The sequence below is a fragment of the Ostrea edulis genome, chromosome 3 (assembly GCF_947568905.1).
Source record: "Ostrea edulis chromosome 3, xbOstEdul1.1, whole genome shotgun sequence".
Lineage (NCBI taxonomy): Eukaryota > Metazoa > Mollusca > Bivalvia > Ostreida > Ostreidae > Ostrea > Ostrea edulis.
This window is the reverse complement of record NC_079166.1, coordinates 45057714-45062982: the sequence shown is the minus strand read 5'-3', so window position 1 is coordinate 45062982 and position 5269 is coordinate 45057714. Positions and strand designations below refer to the sequence as shown.

The following is a 5269-nucleotide window of genomic DNA, read 5'->3' as shown; positions in this document are numbered from 1 at the left end:
CCCACTGTTTTCAAACTGATTAATTCCCATGGGAATCCGGATTAGAATTGGTCCTCAGTACCACTTGCTTGTTGTAAAAGGCGACTAAATGGGGCGGTCCTTCGGATGAGACCGCAAAAACAGAGACCCCGTGCCACAGGTCTACACGTGCTACATACTTAGCAGAGTTTTCTTTCTATGCCATGATGCTGCTGCACGTGTTTCTAGATAAACCAGTTCTCATCGCCATCTCTATCATGAATGTGCTAAATGGTGTCAGAAGAAATAATTCTTACGGATGGATCACCTACCACTGCAAAACACTTTACAACTCTGGATGTAGCTTCCGGATTTTACCAAATCCAGCTGACAGAGAAAAGCTCCTGGCTCACTACCTTTAACACACCCTTTGGCGGAAGTTTGAACGACTTCCTTTTGGGATATCTTCAACACCGGAAGTGTTTTAGAGAGCGATGTATCAAGTGTTTGAAAATCAGTCGTGTGAAGTGATAGTGGATGACATTTTGAGGTGGGCAGATAGTGATCATGAACACCTAGAAAAACTCCGTCAAGTACTGCAGAGATCTGAGGATGTTGGACTTCGCTTCAACAAGGACATATGCAAAGTCAACAAAACAGAAGTTGAGTATGTTGGACATATTTTCAGTGCAGAAGGTGTGAATCCCACTGATGACAAGATCAAAGCAATCTTGACAATTCCAGCACCGGAAAATAAGAAGAAGCTGCAGCGATTCATGAGGATGATAAATTACTTGGGGAAGTTCATACCAAATTTGTCAGCAAGAACTCAACCACCGAGACAGTTGCTAGAAAATGAGGTAGCATGGCACTGGGGTGATGTCCAAGACAGAAGCTTTAATGACTTAAAGAGAGCAATCACTTCAAATCCTACACTCAAATACTTTGATGTCAATGATGAATCAAACTATCAGTAGATTCATCATCATATGGATTAGGTGCTTGCATTATGCAGAGGGAGCTACCTGTGGCCTCTGCATCTAGAGCCCTGGATACAGCTGAGAGAAATTACGCACAGATAGAGAAAGAGATGCTTGGAATTGTTTACGGACTATAAAAATTCAATGAATATGTGTATGGGAAAAACAGTTTTAGTAGAAACAGACCATAAACCACTAGAGAGCCGGTTCAAAAAACCATAATCTAGTGCACCTCACTGCTTCAACGTTTGATGTAGGGCTCATGGTGGGTGTAATCGGTCGACAGGGGATGCTTACTCCTCCTAGGCACCTGATCCCACCTCTGGTGTGTCCATGGGTCCGTGTTTGCCCAACTATCTATTTTGTATTGCTTATATGAGTTATGAGATTGATCACTTCGTTATCTTCATCTTTCAGCATGACTTAGTTTTTAAATACAAAGCTGGCAAGGAACTTTATATAGCTGATACATTATCAAGATCTACAGGAGTGGTACAGAGTGGTCAGCATGAGGAGCAATTTGAAGTGCATGTGATATACACTGTTCCATTAAGCCATGAAAAGGTGACACTATTTCAGAGTGAAACTAAAAAAGACCCTACTCTCATGAAATTGAAAGATACTGTTCTACAGGGATGACCGATGAACAAGAAGGATTTAGATAATGAACTCACTCCTTACTGAAATTGTAGGGATGAAATCAGCATTGTAGATGGTTTATTGTTGGGAGAAGACCGCATCATCACATCAAAGCAACTTCGACCTCAGATGTTGAAAATTCTGCACAGCAGTCACCTGGGACAAGAGAAATGTATACAGCGAGCTAAATCAACACTGTTTTGGCCAGGAATTACCTCACAGTTGAAGGACTTGATGGAACAGTGCAATATTTGCAGCCGCTACAGGAATAGTCAACAAAAAGAGCCAATTATACCACATGAGATTCCAGGTCGTCCATGGCAGAAAGTTGCAGCAGATATTACGTTTTTCGAAATGCACGATATTTAATAACAGTTGATTACTTCTCAAAGTTCATAGAAGTTTACCGCTTGCCAGATGGGAAAGCTGTTACTATTATTAACATTCTGAAGCAACATTTCGCAAGACAAGGAATCCCTGAGGAGTTCATAAGTGATAATGGGCCCGAGTTTGCCAATCATGAATTCAGACACTTTGCAAAGGAATACGATTTCCGACACACAACATCGTCACCAAGATACCCACAAAGTAACAGTATGGCTGAAAGAGCTGTCCAGACCATTAAAAACATGTTTAGAAAGGCTCAGGATGACCACAGGGATCCTTATATAGCGACCATGGAGTTAAGGGATTCAGAAATTCCAGGAGTGAAACTTCCACCAGCACAACTTTTACTCGGGTGGACCCAGCGAACTCTTGTACCAACCATGAAATCCAACTTGCGACCAATAGGATTTAACCCCGAGCATGTTCGTGAGGAACTCCAGAACATTAAAGACACACAAAAGTCTTATTACGATCGCAACTCCAAGCCTCTTAAACCACTTGAAAACTAGAAGTTGAAGAACCAACAGACCGTCACATTTATTCATTTCTTGATGACTCTTGCGGTGCTTCTTGTTCAGTTGGTAATTCTGCACATTCTGGAGAACTTGTCAAACCCACTAATTTTGGTCGTGTCATCAAACCACCACGCAGACTTTGTGACCGAGTGCAAATTAAGTGAAAGTGAACTCCATATTTCTAACTGCAAATATTAGTAGTTTATTAGCTGTGTTGTTTGTAGTTGACATTTATTACTTGTACTTTAATTTTTTTTTTTTACATTATTGAGAACTGTTTAATATACCCATAACTGCAATTTCAAATATAATTTTAACATATTTCAAAATTTACTTAAAAAGAGATGTTGCATATTTTACATCCATGAGCAATAACTCTTTATAATTTGTAATGTAGTATAGGAGAGAGGAGAAAATCTGTGGTTGCACCGGGAATCGAACCTGGACCCTTGCATCACTAGTCAGATGCTCTAACCACTGAGCTACCCAGGCCGATATCCATGTTCTGTATAGCCGTAATTACTACATTCCTCCCTCCTTAATCTGTCTTCGCCCTCGAAGAGGCACACAACCCAGGATCTTTACGTCCCTAGCTGGAGAACCTGCAGTACAGGGGTAGTCAACGGCACCAAATGAAGTATAGATGAGAGGAGAAAATCTGTGGATGGACCGGGAATCGAACCAGGGACCCTTGCATCACCAGTCGGGTGCTCTAACTACTGAGCTACCCAGGCCGATATCCACGGTCCGTATAGCCCTAATTACTACAGTAAACATACTTAGTAGAGTTCTCTTTCTTTATCATGATGATGCTACACGTCTCTCTAAATAAACCAGTTCTCATCTTTATTGTGAATATGCTACACCTCTAACTTTGTCTTTCAACGTTCTTGAGGATTTTAGAAGTTGTCTCTTCACATCCACATTGCTCACAGTAACCTTAATGTTTCCCAGTTTCCACCTTTCTGACTCTCCCACATCTCTCAATAATATTTTCCTCCATAATACCAGTCTCAAGCAAGAGTGTTTTCACAGAAACTAAATCCTCTGCTTGTCTTTCTTCAGACTGCTCTTTCTGTGACTCCGGTAGATTCTGGATTATCACATTCCTAACACGACAATCTCTTTCCCTCGATCTGTTCAGCAATGGTCTCCCTCACCGTGTGTGTGTAAATATAGGTAGTGATTGCTCAGGGACTTCGCCAAATGCTCAGCATTTAGAAGTGAGAATCGCGGTTCTTACGGATATGACCGATCCCGTGTCGCGGCAGGCGTTGACACGTTAAAGAACCCTCACTACTACAGCCCCGAGCGTTAAGCATAGGTCGAAATTTGTGGTACTTCACCAGTACAGATGGTGATGTCTCCATATGAGTGAAAAATTATCGACGGGACGTAAACAATCAATCAATCGTATTATAACAAATTTTGAACACCTAGACAAATAATCGAGTTGGAAAAAAAATATTCCGTAATTTATAATGTTTGCTGCATGAGTCATTGTTTTATCCACACAAAAAATCAATGTTTGAAGATAAATAGAAATTTCATCTCAATAGTTAATTTAAAACTATTTCATATTTGCATTCTTGGGACATTAGTCCATCTAAAAATAGCATTTTAAAATATACTTCCAGGGTCTTTATTTTTCACAATTTCTAAAGTCCGTTTGCACGGTTTTGCTGAGGTTGGGCGTACAGATGAGTGGTTAGCGTATTCATATGCTAGTCGCTGTCATCTAGCAGTGCAATTTTGATATTCTCATCAGTTTCATTAGGACATTTTGTCTAGTGTTAGATTGGACTAAGTGCGAGTCGATTAGTTTTATTTAAACACTAAAAATGTGAAATTACTTCAGGGAGCAGGTGTCCAAGCAAAAATTTTGAAACCTACAAAGACATATATATATAACTGGTCTCTGCCACAGATTTCAGGGCCGTAAATTAACCTTCAATTTGGAGGAGGCAGGAAATTAGGCGGGGGTCTGGGGGCCGCCCAGGCCCACAGACGCTGAGCACATTTTGTGCACACTGAACACGTTTCGTGCAAAATCCTTGATTCTAGGGCCTTCTAAGATGTTACTTGACTAACTCATTCTAAAAGAAAGATTTGGAATGATTTTTAAGGGAGGTATCATGTTCTTAGTTATTGGAAACAACATAAATTCTAATGAACTTTAAATTTTAATTTTTTTTTGCCCAAAAGTTGGAGGAGGCAGCTGCCTCCTCCATGTAATTTACGGCCCTGGATTTGAACAGAGACATGTGTTATATATATGTCTCTGATTTGAAGTTTTTATCTAATTTTTACAAGCGCTCTTTCATTGACAGAATAATCAAGCAGGTGATATTGTGGCCATTACCAGGCAGAATAATTGTGACGTCATAATCAATCTACATAATGTTACTAGTGAACTAGCACAGAGAGAAGTTGAAAAAATACATACATGGTTCGAATTTCCTCAATTACTTCCCCAGTATATGATGCTCGAGTACATAAATCTGTGGACAGCAGTTTTATACACAATATATATAATATGATGTTTACACTTTTAAAATAATTCTTACCTTTAAGAATTTTCTACTCAACTTCTGTGATCTGATGTTGCTTTATTAAAAATAAAATAATGTAGCAATGCAACCTTCACCAAATAGATCTATCATTTAAAAACGAGTTTCGCATTTCATTGTTATTTTTCCGGAACAAAACTAAGTACTTCGGAACGGTTTTAATTTTAATAACAACTTTTAGTAGTCTTTTAAACGTTTGCCATCACGATAACTGTAGATT

At 39.5% G+C, this 5269-nt stretch overlaps 1 protein-coding gene across 2 annotated transcripts in view; it reads right to left on the bottom strand.

Moving 5' to 3' along the window:
• The window catches only part of LOC125676954 (lambda-crystallin-like), a 17550-nt gene extending 12367 nt beyond the window's left edge, over positions 1-5183 (bottom strand). Inside the window, exon 1 of one of the 2 annotated variants that reach the window (XM_048914847.2) lies at positions 5047-5183. The gene's annotated coding sequence lies outside the window, so the exon portion shown is untranslated. Of the gene's footprint in view, positions 1-4925; positions 4989-5046 lie in introns of those variants that run through there. The other variant, XM_056157906.1, reaches the window with a different exon arrangement.
• Between the last annotated feature and the right edge of the window lie 86 nt (positions 5184-5269).